This window comes from Sus scrofa, chromosome 8 (genome assembly GCF_000003025.6).
Source record: "Sus scrofa isolate TJ Tabasco breed Duroc chromosome 8, Sscrofa11.1, whole genome shotgun sequence".
NCBI classification, from domain to species: domain Eukaryota; kingdom Metazoa; phylum Chordata; class Mammalia; order Artiodactyla; family Suidae; genus Sus; species Sus scrofa.
This window is the reverse complement of record NC_010450.4, coordinates 75253054-75269673: the sequence shown is the minus strand read 5'-3', so window position 1 is coordinate 75269673 and position 16620 is coordinate 75253054. Positions and strand designations below refer to the sequence as shown.

General features: G+C 44.9%; 1 long non-coding RNA gene across 3 annotated transcripts in view; it reads left to right on the top strand.

The window, feature by feature from the left end:
- Positions 1-16620, top strand: part of LOC110262135 — a 152021-nt gene that overhangs the window by 65028 nt on the left and 70373 nt on the right. For 2 of the 3 annotated variants that reach the window (XR_002346724.1, XR_002346723.1), the window contains exons 3-5: positions 900-1222; positions 3151-3212; positions 4439-4605. This is a non-coding gene — a long non-coding RNA (uncharacterized LOC110262135). The remainder of the gene's footprint in view (positions 1-899; positions 1223-3150; positions 3213-4438; positions 4606-16620) is intronic. The other variant, XR_002346725.1, reaches the window with a different exon arrangement.

Genomic DNA, 16620 nt, shown 5'->3' with positions numbered 1-16620 from the left:
CTTTTAGGTTATAAAGATATTTTATATTTTCTTCTATCATGTTTTGAGAACTTTCTCTGAGGTCTTTATCCATCTTGAATCTATATTTGTTGTAATATTGGTTAGAGATTTTATTTTATTTTTATCTACAGGGTGAGTCAGCTTTGTCAAAAGCAAGATCTTGTCTTAGACCTGTTTATATGTATTCCTTCCATAGCCTCAAACAGTATGCATCTAAGAGATATCTGGTGGGTCACCAAATTAAAAAGAAATCAGGCTGCAAAATTGCTGTCTCAAGTGAGATTTTATGGGAATTATTTATACTCTCTGACGTTAAGTGTGGTTGGCCCCAAGTAAATACTGTGGGCCCCAAGTACCTTCCAAATTGAATCCCTTGATGACTGCAGTTCAACACTTCAAGCTTTAGTCCTTAAATGGAAGGCTTCTTGTTTCCTGTTAAGTCGTTCCTATACCTGGGAGAGAAGAAAGATGTTGAGAGGATTCCAGGACTGCAGCAAGGCTGGAAGACAGCCCTCTTTGGGGTCGGCATCCATTAGGCCTTATCAGTCCGAATGGGAACTGGCACAAATTCCAACCCTTGGGCTTTTTTAATATACTTGACTCCACACACAGAAAGGCACATATGTTCCCTCGCCCATCGGATCAACCCTCAGCTCCTTTCCCACATTTCCAAGCCTTCCCACTCCATTCGGCGCTTACAACCTTCCCCTTCCGACGATAGATGACTCTGCCTCCTACTCCAATGAGGATGCGGAAGGCGTCCAACAGGGAGTGAGACACGAATACCCTTCCTCCTTTATAAGGGTGAACCTTTCACCTGCATGCGGACCACTTTCTTTCCCTTTTTGTCGGTCAGCCAGCCTCACCTTTGTGTGTCCTTTTCCTTTCCCTCCTGCAAGGAGCAAACCTCACGTGGAAAGCACCTCTCTGAGTGGCGGATGACACCTACGCCAGCCTCTGCCTGTGCTGCTTCTGGTTCTGCAGAGTTTGAGAGGCGAAAACCACAGTTGCCCGGGTACCTGGAAGCCAGTGTTTTGGATACGATTTTAAGTCTGTTAGATGTACTTGCATGAGATGTGGAAAATGGAAATAAAATGAACCGAGGCGAGACTGACATCTGCTTCTTTCCAGGGGGGCCACAGTCCTGGAGGTGTTTGCTCCTCCTGTGGCAGCTGGAACAGACGCCTCCAGGTTCAGGGTCCAGCCTCTGGGCTCAGCAGAGGTGAGGCCAGGAGATGGATTTTGCTGGAGTGGGTTGGGCAGGTGGCCTGCTTCTGTGCCCAGTAGCTACAGCCCTGGTTTCTGGTTTCATCTGGGGCTTTGGTCCTATGGCTTCTTAGTGATGGTAGGCATGCTTTCTTGGTGGCCTGGTTTTGTGTTGTGCCTTTGGGAGTCATTTCTGGACACTTAGACTTGAATCTTTCCTTTCAAACTCCTCATTTTGGGGCAAGTCGTGTCACAACTTGTCATAAAAATGCTGAATTCTAGTCCTACTCCTGGGGGCCAAGTGAACTCCTAATGGGCTGAACGCTCACTGCTTTACGTGGTTGCACATTTGACCCAGAGGAAGAGGTGTCCTGATTCACAGGCCTAGTGGTCTGGCTGGAGTATTTCTCAAGTACTCTACAAGTGTAGCGCTTCCTCTCTCGAGTTCTCTAGAAGTGGAGTGCTTCCTCTCTCAAGTACTCTAGAAGTAAAACACTTCCTTTCTTGAGTACTCTAGGAGTAGAGCGCTTCTTCTCCAGAGTACTCCAGAGGGGGATTGCTTCCTCTCTCTAGTACTCTGGAGGGGGGTACTTCCTCTCTCTAGTGCTCTAGGAGGGGGGTGCTTCCTCCCTCAAGTATTTTAGAGGTCGAGGACTTGCTCTCAAGTAGTCTAGAAGTACAGTACTTCCTTTCTAAGTACTCTAGAGTTAGAGCACGTCCTCTCTCAAATACTCTAGAAGTAAAGCACTTCCTCTCTTGAGTACTCTAGGAGTAGAGCATTTCTTTTCCAGAGTACTCCTAAAGTGGATTGCTTCCTCTCGCTAGTGCTCTAGGAGAGGTGTGCTTCCTCTCCCTGGTACTCTAAGAGGGGAGCGCTTCCTCCCTCGAGTACTCTAGAGGTCAAGTTACTTCCTCTCAAGTACTCTAGAAGTACAGTACTTCCTTTCTTTAGTACTCTAGAGATAGAGTACTTCCTCTCTCAAGTACTTTAGAGGTAGAGCACTTCCTCTCTCAAATACTCTAAAAGTAGAGCATTTCCTCTCTTGAGTACTCTAGGAGTAGAGCACCTCCTCTCTCAAGTACTCTAGGGAGAGCACTTCCTCTCTTGGGTACTCTAGAAATAGAGTGTGTCTTTTCTCAAGTACTTGAAAGGAAATCTGAGGGGGAGATGTGGGAATAGACCTTTCCAAGTAGGCAGAGCATAAATATTTTTGTGTCCTATATGAATGCCGACCAAAGATCTATCTCAGTAGGCATGTGTACCTCAGTAAGGTTGCTCTTAAACAATCAAGCCGAAAAGATGATCGGTTCTGTAGAGTTTCTTTCCCCAGGCACCTTGGTCCCTGTTCAGTGATCTCACAATAAGGTGGCTAAAGCCCCAGGGCTGGAGGCTATGCACGGTCTCAGCAGCCTGGATCCCTTGCAGCAAGGGAATGAGACTAGAGCACAGCTGATTTCCCGGCCTGCCAGCAGCGGGACGAACACTCAGCCTTCATGTGGCATCACTCCCCAGGGGCTCACCTGCCACTGCTGGCAGATTGAGTACACTGGGCCACTTCTAGTAGCGAAGGGGCAGCGCTTCTTATGAAAACATCCACGTGCTCCGGCTACAAATTTGCCTTTCCTGCTTGTGCCCCGACCACCATCTTTGCACTTTAATGGTACCTTATTCACCGCGTGACATTCCACACAGCATTACCTCTGACCAAAGCACTCACGTCCCAGCAAATGGAGCGTGGCGATGCTCTCCTCTCATGCAGATCACTGGTCTTCCCAAGGTCCCCAAGATACTGAAGCCACTGGCCGGATAGAATGGTGGCCTTTTGAAGTTTCACTTGTGCCAGCCGGGTGGCATCATCTTGCGTGGCCTCAGAAATGTCCTCAACATGATGCATTCGCTCTAATTCAACAGCTAGTACATAGTGTTTTCTCTCCCCTAAGCAGGATTCAAGTATCCAGGAAATCAAGGAGTGGAAATGGGAGCGGCTCCCTTCACTACTGTCTCTGTAAGTTTACTAGCAACATTTTTGCCTTCCATTTTGACTTTGGGTTCTGCTAATGCGGGAAACTTAGCTCCTGAAGGGGAAAGTTTCCACCAGGGGACACAGCAATGGTTCCATTAAATTGGAAGGTGAAGCTGTCATCCGACCCCTGAGGCTCCTCATGCCAGTGAACCAATAAACATTACTGTAAAGATTACTGTACTGGTGGGGAATTACTGTACTGGTGGGGGATTACTATAGTGGGGGGGGATTACTATACTGGGGGGGATTATTGTACTGGTGGGGGGATTACGGTACTGGTGGGGGGATTACTATACTGGTGGGGGGATTACTATACTGGTGGGGGTACTACTATACTGGTGGGGAATTACTATACCTGTGGGGCATTTCTATACCAGTGGGGGATTATTGTACTGGTGGGGGGATTACTATACTGGGGGAGGATTGCTATACTGGTGGGGGATTACTCTACCGGGGGGGGATTTCTATACTGGTGGGGGATTAGTATACAGGTGGGGGGATTACTGTATTGTCAGGGGGATTGCTATACTGACCACTGAGTGTTGCTACTATACTATGGGAATGAGGAAGAATTTCTGGAATTCAGGGGACCCCCTTTGAGCCTCTTTGTACTCTTATGTCCTATGATAAAAGTCAGCAGATGACTCTGACCACCCAGTTCAGGCACAATAAACCAGACCCACCAGGAACAAAGTTTTGGGTCACCTAACCAAAGAACTGTGGCACCAGGCCAAGGTGCCTTCTGAAGGCAAAGGGAATGGGCAATGAGTAGAAGAACAAGGAAGTTATAAGTATCACTAAAAAGGATTATGAGTATTTTTCCTTATTTTGACACACACACACATATGTACAAATTCTTTGCCCCTTTCCATTTTCCTACCATGTACCTACCATGTAACCTTATATCTCAATAGTTAACTTCTATGATATCAAAGGGGAAATGTGACTCATCCAGAAGAATGAGCATCACTGGAAGACGGATAAAGGGACTTGGTGTCTTTTTTTGAAGACAGGATTGTGTTTGAGACTGGACAAGAGTCACATAATGTTAGGCAGAGGCATGCCTTTGAAATTATTTTTATTTGCAGGTTAAGGAGAGTTGAGAAAGGTTTGCAGACAAAGGGAGGGCTGTGGTGGCTTTGTCATGTATCAGGTGGGCTAGAGCCGAGTTCCCCAGAATTCATTTCCTCCGTGGTTTGGGGTTATAGGATGTGGCTACAGTTGACTCCAGAAGAAACGAGCCGGAGATTTGAAAGGCAAAAATGAAGCACACTGAGCCTGGTGGGGGCTGGAGGCACCTGCTCTCATCGCACAGGGAGGCTGATCTAGTGGTGGACACGGGGCAGCCACTGAGCCCACACCATAGCTGCACGAGGTCTGTCCCTCAAATCAATTCTTTTTGCATATCACTCCTAGTGGCATTGCTTCTCTGTGTTGTGTTTTTAAGATATAATGGCATTTATTCCCCTAAGGGGGTTTGGTGTCATATACAATATAATTCTTAGGTTGTAACACAGAGCCAGTACAGGGGGAAAAAAACAAAAGCAATTAGAAATGAAACTTATGTCTTCTAGAGCCCAGAATGGGGTGAGGATTTACGCCTTTCAGCCTTTGCCTCTGCTTTTCCTCACCTTGGTTTTCTAGGTCTGATCTAGGTTCCTTCCTTGTCTCTTTACCTATTGATATTGAGGCCTAGATCAGTACTTTGCTTGTGGCTCAGTGGATTAAGGATCCGGTGTTGTCACTGCTGTGGCAAGTGTTCGATCCCTGACCAGGGAACTTCTAGTTCAAATACCAGTATTTGTTCTGGTTCTTTCTTTCTTTCTTTCTTTCTTTGGCTGCCCTTGTGGCATATGGAGGTTCCCAGGCTAAGGATCGAATCGGAGCTGCAGCTGCCACCCTACACCAGAGCCACAGCAACGTGGGATCTGAACTGCATCTGTGACCTACACCACAGCTCATGGCAATGCCAGATCCCTAACCTATTGAGCAAGGCCAGGGATCGAACCCTCATCCTCACGGACACTAGTTGGATTCGTTAACTGCTGAGCCACAATGGAACTCCTGTTCTGGTGCTTTCTTGATCTTCCTAATTAGATTGATTTTTCCCCCCTTTTGATTTACTGATTTATTATTTCCCTGTGTTTGTTTAATTTTGTATGATCATTGTTAATAAGGTCGTTTCTCCTACTTTGATGCATAGTCCTTATGGCAGGGTCTATCAAATTCACCTTTTACGGTAGAGCCAGAACTTTGCGTGGCAAAGCACATACTTGAAAATATCTGTTGAAAGAATTCGATAGGTATTGCTTCTCTATTAAACCCTGACTTGTACAATTGGATTTTATACATTTTTTCAAGCTAAACCTTGACCAGTATGTGAGATAATGGTCCATCTTTCTACCTCACTGGAGAGACAGATGGTAAATGAATGAATTCACTAAGAGTTTGTTCTGTGCTTTGTCTTTATCACCAAACACGTGTTTCCTAATGCCTCGTCGTGAATTCATAGACACTGCATCCAACCAGGGTTTGCCAGACCTTGTGTTGACTGCAGCAGCAGGTAAGATTGGTTCTTGCCCTCGAGAGCTTGTGGGAAAAAAACAGGCATGTAAAGCGTGAAGGTGGCTTTTATTCCCACAGCTCCTCTAAACTGCTCATCAAAGGTCACTGAAGATTGACAACTGAAGATTTGCTAATTGCCAAGCCCATCATTTGCAGATCCACATCCTACCAAGAAACGGGCCTTAGGCATTGCTATATATTCTCTAGAAACTGTGCTCCATAAGAGCATGACTCATTTATACCATGTCACCAACACACAGAATACTATCTGCTGGGAAGAAATAGGAATCAACACTTGACTAAATGATTATATATGTTTGCTTCTTTTTACTTTTTTTACTTTTTTCATTTTAAAAGTTTCATTGAAGTAGAGTTGATTTACAATGGTTCTGATAATTTCTGTGGTACAACAAAGTGATCCAGATATACGTGGACACACATCCATTCTTTTTCAGATCTTTTTCCCCTGTAGATTGCCACAGACTATTGAGTAGAGTTCCCTGTGCTGGACAGCAGGTCCCCACTGACCAGTCACTCCATATACCGCAGTGTGCAGGTGCCCATCGCAAACCCCCAGTCCATCCCTCCTCTGCTACATTTGCTTCTTAAAATTTGCTCTTTCCTTGGTTTCTGAGATGTTGTAGTCTCCTTGTCTTCTTTACTGATTTTCCTCTCCTCTTCATTGGTGTCTCCTCTGTAAATATAGGCCTTCCTCAGTATCCATTATCTGCTTAATTCTTCCCTTTAGATTATATTTATTAAACAAATATTTAATGGATACTCAATAGGCACTGGAAAGTATGCGAGTGACTTCTAATCCAACAACAGTGAACAAGTCAAGCCTGCTTCTGTCCTGATTTCACCCACTGGACCCCAAATGCCATCTCCATGAAGATGAATTCCAACATTGCAACCCCTTCTTGGGCCTTTTTGTATGGATGTCCAGAATTTGCCCTCATTCCCCAATATATTTCTTACAGGCAGCCAGCTGACCTAGTCACCCTTTATCTGTCACAGCCTGTCAATCATTTGGTCCTATTGCTTCTTTTTCTTTCCACCCCATTCATTGATCCTGACCTAGTTTAGCCCTGGTCAGCTCTCACCCCGTGAGTACTGTCAGCCGTCCAACGCTGTTCCCTTGGAGGCCTCTTCATGCCCTCCTCCCGTCCAGTGTGGGATAATCTGCCTCCAAAGCTTTCAGTGAGCACAGCGTCTCAGTCTCCATCTTCTGTCCCTAAATCTCCTACTCTACATGGATCCTCTTATTTCCCTATTTACCACCTTTCCTGGACTTGTGGCCATTTCCTGGCACTTACTAGCAAAGTGCTAGTGCTATTTCTTCAGGCTGGAACTTCCTTCACTTTCTTCTCCAGTTAAAATACTCTTCATCAGTCAAGTTCTGGCTAACTGCCACTCAAGAAATGCCCAAATTAACCCAATAGGAATAAGCCATTGATTTCTTTTTTTTTTTTAATACTTTTTTTTGTTGCTTTTTTATCATCCTGCAACGTATGGATATTCCGAGGCTAAGGGATGAATCAGAGGTTCAGCTGCCAGCCTACACCACAGCCCAGCCACAGCCACACGGGATCTGAGCCGAGTCTGCGACCTACACCACAGCTCACAGCGACACTGGATCCTTAACCTACTGAGTGGGGCGAGGGATGGAACCCGCATCCTCATGGATCCTAGTTGGGTTCATTACCACTGAGCCACAACGGGAATTCCCACTGATTTCTGTTATTCTCTGCTTGTGCTTTTTCTGTCTTGCACTACAGGCATTCTTTCCTTGTTTACTTCTCCTAGTAGATTTCTGCTCCTTAAAATGCTTCATAAATCTTTGTCTCTCTGATGACAGTATCTAATGTAGGAACTGATGATGTTAGGTGCTCAATAAATGTTTATTTAAAAATATTCAGGCATTCCCCCTGTGGCTCAGCGGTTAGCAAACCTGAATAACATCCATGAGGACGTGGGTTCGATCCCTGGCCTCACTCAGTGGGTTAAGGATCTGGCATTGCCATGAGCTGTGGTGTAGGTTGCAGATGGAGCTCAGATTGCTGTGGTTCTGGCATAGGCCGGCAGCTACAGTTGCTATTGGACCCTTAGCCTGGAAACTTCCATATGCCAAGGGTGTGGCCCTAAAAAATAAATAAATAGACACTTTGGAGTTCCCCTTGTGACTCATTGGGTTAAGAACCCAATTAGGATCCATGAGGACATGGGTTTGATCCCTGGCCCTGCTCGGTGGGTTAAGGATCTGGTGTTGCCGTGAGCTGTGGTGTAGGTCACAGACACAGCTCAGATCCCGTGATGCTATGGCTATGGTGTAGACCGGCAGCTGTAGCTTCGATTGGACCCCTAGTCTGGGAACTTCCATATGCCACAAGTACGGCCCTAAAAGGACCAAAAAAAAAAAAAAAAAGAGAATAAATGTTTGCATTAAAAAAAGAATCTTAAGAATTATTTCTTGTAAAGGCTATGTATCTGGTTGAATACAATCTCTCTGCACACATGTTTGCACACACACACGCGAGACTTGAGCCAATGGACATGGGTCTAAGGTGTGTTCTGTTGCATCCATAGAAGGGAGCACTTGCAAAGCCTTCATTCATGACCCAATGACTCAGTTTGCAGTGGCTTTCCCGGGCTTGTATATGCCTCTTTGATCTGGTGACTGTCATTTTGAAACCTTTAGGCTTTTTCCAAAACAGAAGAAAAATGCAGTTTCCTCTTTAGAGCAGAGAGAGTGGTGAGGCGAGTTATGTCTGAGTTATTGCAAAATACCACAAGGAGCAGCAGCCCAGGAAGGACAGGGCAGCTCTGGGCAACCTGTTGACAGATTGGGAGGGTGTGTTCCAGCAAGACTTGGGACTGACCACGGATAAAACCACATCCTCCACAGAAAATATTAAACTTGGGCAGAGAAGAGATTTCATTTTCTTGTTCAGTCACTGGGATTTCAGAGCTTGCAACTCAAATGATTGTGGTGAAATATTTGGTGCTGGAAGATGGATTATTTTATTCCTGTCTGTTCATCATGGGGTGGGGTGGCTAGAGCATTTTCATTTAATTATTAGCCCTAGGTTATTTGCGAAGAAGGACAATTTTTGCTGCATCCTGTGGTCATTGACTGAGTATGTATAAATGTATATGCATGTATATATGTATTTTTTAGTTACTCATCCTTTTATGAACAATACTTAATAGTTCCTAAGAAGTGTTGGAGGAAGTCATGAGATGGTCATAAAACTCTGCCTGATTTTCAGACCGAAGACAGTCATGTTTGGTTATTCTTAGCAGCAGCTGCCTGCGTATCTGGATCGTGCTCTTGATGGCAGTTGCTTTTGGAGTAAGAACAACAGAATGAGTTATTTCTCAAAGTTTATGATTTTTTTTTTCCAAAATGAGAGCTTCAAGGGAGTGTTTCATCCCTCGAAGAATAAAATATGGACTCTCCCTGGTGACCGACAAGGTGCTACTGGACCTGGCCTGTGGTGCGCATGTGACATCATCACCCACCACTCCCACCGTCCCACGTGCCCCCCAGCTACCTTCTTACGACCCTACAGGTGCTCCCATAGTTTCTAACTGGGGCTTGAGCATTTCCTCTTGCCTCTGATTGGACTGCGCTAGCCCCAGATTTCCATGGCTACCTCTTTCTTGCCACTTGAGGCTCTGCTTAGATGTCACCTCCCTAGAGAGGGCCTTCAATGGCCATTGCGCTCACACTAGCCCCCAACCCCATCCCCGCCTTGCCTCCAGTCCAGTCATTGTCTACCTTATTGATGGATTTGACTTTCTTCACAGCAATGAACCGCTACTTATTTACTTGACTGCATTGTCTCTCTCCCCCTCGTAGAATGTTCTTTCCTTGAGGGCACACATTTTGTTTCGCTTACTGCTGTGTTCAGCAAATATCAACTCAGTGGATGAATGAGTGACTCTTCTATGCCACTGCTGCCCAGTAGAACTTTCTGCAACGATGAAAACGTCCTCTGGTTGGCCTTCTCCAACATGGCAGCCATGGCGTCACATGTGTCTATTACACACTGGAAATGTGGGGTCCGAAACTGAGAAAGTGAATTTTAAGTTTTGCTTAATTCATTTAAGTTTTTAAATCATCGCGGTGGTTACCATTTGGATAGCATAGCTCTGTTCCGCCTTTGGTACTTAATGATCGAATCAATAGCAACATACCCATAGCCCAAGAGCACTAGCAACATGTGCAATGTTTTTCTTTATGAAACTTTCTCTTTTTTATCCTTTAATGGGATCATTGGAGTAGAACAACATCATCCAGCAAACTCAAGCAAACCCATTTTTTGAAATTCAACTTTAGCATCTGTCAATGGGAGCAGCCGAGAAAGTCCTAATAGCTGCCCTATGCTTTTCAGGCTGGCTTCTTTACTATATGTTTTCCTTCCATTAATAACCTATTAGTCAGTTGTGTGGAGTTCTATATCTAACAGTTTCTTGAGATTTTGAAAGGACATCAAATGGCTTTCAATTAAAAGAGCTCAAAGGGAGGGCCATTGTGGCTCAGCAGTAATGAACCTGCCTAGTATCCTTGGGGGTGTGGGTTCGATCCCTGGCCTTGCTCGGTGGTTAAGGGTCTGGCGTTGCTGTGAGCTGTGGTGTAGGTCACAGATATAGCTTGGATCCTGTGTTGCTGTGGCTATGGTGTTGGCCGGCAGCTTCAGCTCTGATTTGACCCGTCCCTTGGGAATTTCCATACACTGCAGGTATGACCCTAAGAAGACACAAATAAAATCAATAAAAAAATAATAAAAGAGCCCAAATGCATGACTGAGCTTTAAAAATTATGCCTCTTTTCAGAGAGACAGGTCTGCTGTTGTATGCAACTCTTACTTCAAGGTGTAATTTATTCAAGGAAAGCAAGGAGAACCTGAACCCCCATTTATAGTTAAGTCAGAACAAAGCTCCTTTGTAAAGAAACTGTTTATGTACCCTCAACACTTTCAAGGCATCATTTGGGGCATATTACCTCACAAGTGATTTACATTTTCTGTTCAGTATCACTTCTTTTTCTTCAATCTGCGAAAGGAGGTGGAATGGTGAATTTTTTCCAGGTTTGGGCTTTCGGTTGCTTAAGCCCGTAGAAATACTCCATGTATTTGGAAGCGTGCTGCTAGGGGAATAACAGTTTTAAGACTGCTGACTTGTCCATCGTTTATCATCATTATATGGTGTCTGTCAACAGAAAACCATTTCCCAGAATTCCATAAGGAGTTGCTCCCTGTAGAAGCATGGAGTCTTGTGACAAGCAAAAAGGCCTCGCAGTGAAGAGTAATCAGACAGGGGGTGAGGGGATAAACAGAAGCTTTTAGAACTAATTCATGGCTGGCGTCACCTCCATTAGCACTGGGACTGTTTGACGTTGTGTTCAGAGAACACGACCAGGGCTGCTTTCCATCTGTCATGGTGATTAATGGGAGTATTGTTAGGTAATAATAGTTTAATAACATAGCTGGAGCCAAGGAGGCACACCGAAAGTGTATATGGAATCCTAAAACCAAGAGGAACTGTGGAGAAACCGCAAGAGCCAGGACACCGGGGTCCGGTTCTCAGCTCTACCGCTTAGAAGAAGGCAGCCAGGCAGAAATGTTTCTCCAAGTGGAAGAGGGTTAAAATAGGCTGCCGGTGGAGCTATTATCTTCATTCTCAGGAAGGATGGCACATTGCTGATTTTCATGGACCTGGAGCCCCTGGACTAAAACAACTTGTCAAACCATCACGCTTCTGAGAGGTAACAGCTGGGATGACAACAACCAAGGCATTAAAGAGGGAAAGAGACATTTCCTCATGTCAAGAGATTGGATTCATCTCTTCCAAGACTTGTCTAGATTACTTTATGTGGTAAGATCTCACGAGCCACTCAGGGATGATCTACCATTGATGTGAAACCTACATGGTTACAATTGTCTTGCTCTTATGAGTCTGCAAGAGGCAAATTCGGGTCCACGTGAAACAACGCATTTCAAGGAAGTTGGCCTTTCTCCGAGATGGCCACTGTTGGCAGGCCAGAGACCCAGTCTGATCCCTGTACACTCAGAGCCTAGTCCACGTGGGCTTTTACTCCAGACTGTTGTGATTTTCAAGGGAGAAATCACTTTGCATACAGAAAACTGGCAACAAGAGACTATTTGCATGTTGGCTTTCCTTCCTGACAAGCAGAGAGCCACTTGACCTAATAAGGTGCCGTCCAGGTGTTACTCAGAAAAATTCCACCAAATGGATCTGGAGCATAAATGGAGAAGGCTTTCAGAAATTAAGAGTGAGCTTGTAGGAGAGGAGGGGATAGCATCTGACCAGGTGCCCTTCTGGACTAGGTGGCACGCTTTGACCCTGTGGGGGTTACCCATCAGTGCTTATTCATCATGGTATCAAGATAGCTTGAACCCCATTGGGAGAGAGGCCGAGATGCACTAAAGCTGATGAAAGATGCTTGAAAGTAAGTAAGGAAATGCAATCCAAGAGAAGGAATAAGAACCTTTTGGGGCCTGTTTTTGTCCTCAGTGGCTTAGACTATATTTCTTTCCTACTTCCAAATGGATATGCTGGGGCTCAGGGAACGTGAGCAAAGTTTAACAGTCCCAGGCCAGGTATAGCATTTTATCATAGTTTTGGCACGATGGTCCACGCTCTTCATCATCTCTGCTTGAGCCCAGGCAAATGGCTACTTGAAGGTGGAAGAGGGATGGGCTCGTTTCCATTGACCCAGATCGGGGGAGAGATGAGGCTGGATGTCTGCCATGTAGGCTTCTACTTAGTCTTGGTCTCAGTTGGGATGTGTCTACACTGCACACAGTTAAATGTTAAATGGAGGTTTGACTTTGGTGGGTGTGCTATGCTTTTCCTTCTCCTGTGCCCAACTGAGGGAAGGAGTTCTGATCAAAATCGATGAAAGTCAAGTGTGTTTCTTGGCTCACGGTCCAAGGCTGTGGCTCTTTGGTGTAATTAGAGAATGGGTCCAAACTCTGGACTGGCAGTGGGCTCATTTTGGACTTTTCCTTCCTAGGAAGCTGGACTGCTCTAAAGGGTTTGTGGTGGGATGTCAGACCAGCTCTAGACTCTAAGGAACCTCTTGCTCCCCCTTGTTTCTTTGACACACTCCCTTCAACTTACCTTTGCTTGTCATCAGAGCGATAGCATGAAGACAAGCTTTCATTGTGGGTGGGGATCCGCCTTCATGGGTTTGGGGCAAGGGCCTGTGGGTACTGAGTGCCTTTGCCTGGCTTCTTCTCTGAGCCTGTACCTCTCTCTCTGAGACACTGAGGAAGGTGGCTGGGTTGAAGGATCGTGGATTCCCAGCCATTATTCAAATTTTAATTTAACAAGACATGATTTATAAAGAAAACACTTCCAGTGTCTATTTCAAGTCAGCTCACATCACTTAACTGAATGGCCTCGTATTTTTTGCTTCAAGCTCTGGGGACATACATGGATCTGTCTGGGATCTTAGATCCCAGATGTCTCAGAGGATAAAGTGATGTTCCCATGATGGTCGGGTCACAAGGATGGATACTTTCTCTTGCCTTTTCTCCCTCTCTGGTTAGATAATTGAGCTGAGACTCAGCACAGTAGGCCTGGACTAGTGCAGTGGGCGTCAGCATGGATGTCCAGTGCTGTGCTCACCTCCTGACACTCTCTGATCAAAGTTCACAGCCATCCAGGTCTTTTTATTCCAAACCGAAGGGATTAAAGTGGGTAACTTCCAAGTTCCCTTCCACCAATCCCAGGCTGAGAGCACCAAGCAGAGAACTGAGCAATTCCAACAGAAAATCAGTGACCAAAGACTCTTTGAAATACTGACATTAGAGCGCACTCCACAAATCTCTGCTAGTTTAGTTCAAAAGGATAAGGTTTAGACTCCTTATTAGTTCGCTAATTAGAAAAGTTTCCTATGTGCTATTCAGGGAAGCAAAGGCATTTGGGGAACATGCATGTGTTTTACTTGAAATTGCTAGGTCGTACTTATTTATTTATTTTTGGCCATGCCTGCAGCATGTGAAAGTTCCTGGGTCAGGGATTGAACCTATGCCATAGCAGTGACCCAAGCCACAGCAGTGACATTGCTGGATCTTTAACCTCTAGGCCACCAGTCAACTCTTGCTAGGTAGAACTTTGATTCTTGACTTATTCTGGAAAACAAAGACCAGACCATCCACAGAACTAGTATATGTTTCTATAATATTTTATAGTATTTTTATTTAATTTTCATTTTTTTCCCTCCAAAGTCATCCTTTATTACTCTTCGTAATAGGTGCCTATGCATTGGTGTTCATCTGCTCGATTCCTTGTTTCTCCTGAATGCCTCCTCCTGTTACTGTTGTCTTGCAGTCTGCTCGCAGAGGGGTGGGGTGCCGAGGACCAGAGCAGGTGCTGGGGGGACTATGGCCTTGATCTCTGTAGGGCCTAGTCTTTGGCCAGAGCTTATGCTTTTTCTCCACCAGGGGTCACAAATGAACCCAGGAGACTATGGATGGCTTGCCACAAACCCATCACCACTGCTGGCGACAATGAATTGAAGCGGGCTTTTCCCTTGTGATGATGGGTCAGTCATAATGAGATCCTGGTCGTCAGGCTAAGAAAATATGAGAGTTTGCCAGGAGACAACGTTTTGGCATTCACCAATAACAGAGTCACATGCAGAGGGCTGGTGAGGCAAGGCAGAGTGAGGAATTAGTTCCACTGTCTAATTTCCTTCCTGGTTTTTCTCTAGGCACCGACACAGAGCAATGTTTCATGGCTGTTTACTGAGCTGATGATTACCGAGTCCCAGATAATCTTTTTTTTTTTTTTTTTTTTTTTTTTGGTCTTTTTGCCATTTCTTGGGCCGCTCCCGCGGCATATGGAGGTTCCCAGACTAGGGGTCAAATCGGAGCTGCAGCCACCAGCCTGCGCCAGAGCCACAGCAACTCGGGATCCGAGCCGCGTCTGCAACCTACACCGCAGCTCAGGGCAACGCCAGATCGTTAACCCACTGAGCAAGGGCAGGGACCGAACCCGCAACCTCATGGTTCCTAGTCGGATTCGTTAACCACTGCGCCACGATGGGAACTCCAAGTCCCAGATAATCTTAACAGAGCAGCACGAAAGCTATCCAGGGTAGGAGCATGAGAAGAAGAGCTTAGGGGGAGTTCCCATCATGGTGCAGCAGAAACACATCCGACTAGGAACCATGAGGTTGCAGGTTTGATCCCCGGCCTCGCTCAGTGGGATAAAGATCTGGCGTTGCCGTGAGCTGGGGGTAGATTGCAGATGCGGCTCAGATCTGGAGTTGCTGTGGCTGTGGTGTAGGCTGGCAGATGTAGCTCCTATTCGACCCCTAGACTGGGAACCTCCATATGCTGTGGGTACAGCCTTAAAAAAAAAAAAAAAAAAAAAAAGCTGGTAGAAGAACCTGATATGGGAGAGAGGGTTCTGATACCCTACCATTAAAACCTTTCCCAGAGATTACTTTGCCATACAGCAGAGATTGGCACAACATTGTCAACCAATTACACTTTCTTTTTCTTTAAAAAAATTTTTTTTATTATAGTTGATTGACAATGTTCTGTCAATTTCTGCTATAGCAAAGTGACAGAGTCATACATATACACATATATTTTTTTCTTACATTATCCTCCATTACATTCCATCACAAGTGACTATAATTCCCTGAGCTACACAACAGGATCTCATTGCTTATCCACTCCAATAACTTAAAAAAAAAAAAAATCTTTCCCAGAGAGAGAAAAGTAACCAGCCCAAATTGGAGAATACACTTAAGTATGTTTAAAGCTGTAAAAATTCAGAGGTATGTGATTAGTAAAAACTGCCCCCCCCTTTGGTATATTGATTTTTATTTTTAGCCCAGCCACTATTCAATTTTCCCTCGATCAAACTGCCCCCCATTGAAGCAGTTTTAACTGAGGCAGAGAACTGAGGGAACAGTCTTGTCCTCAGCGGAAATATTATTTTCTAAAACTTTGGATTTTACCCTCTTCAAGCCCAGTGACTTTGTGTGCAGAGTTCACTCATGCAGGGTGGACGTTAACTCGGCATCGACACTTTGCTGGTTTTCAAACCCCATGTTTTATTCATTTTTTTGGTCATTGATTATATAACCCAATTGCTGTTATGCAAAATAGAGATACACCATAAAACATACAGTGTATATAACCTGGCTGAGTGCAAGTGCTTTGTAGAACTTTAATAAGCAGAGAGTTTTTCTGTTTTGTTTGTCTTTGCCTTCTCTGTGGAAAAACCCCCAAACCCAAACCCCCAAACTTGACCTGGTCACCACCACCCTCAGTAAGAACCGCTGAGAATCTGGGCTACATCTTTTCACCGTTGAAAGTCTTTTGTAACCTGGCTAGGAATAAGGCAGCTTTCAAATCTGGCAAGTCTCTGGGTTCCATTAAGAACTCATTTAAATCCCTTCTCACTTGAGCCTGCATTTTCACTAACCCCTGGTGGATTTCAATTAGGATTGTTACAGAATGAGATGAGGATGGAAATGAGATTAATGTGAAGAAACAATGGAAAAGATAGCACATTAGATAATTAACGACTCACGTGTCTAGATTTTACTGGAGTCATCAAATCGCTGCGAGTGTAGACAGGAATTGTTATCCTGATAAAGTACGTCCCCAGTGATGAAATTAGCGCATACTTTGGAAAACTCTTGTAACAATAAAAACACGCATGGTTTTATGGCTCCGAAACAAATTGCCTGCATCACCTGAAGCCAGGTTTAATCGAAATAATGAAACTAATTAGATAAGAAATAATGAATGAAAAGACATATAAAGGTCTA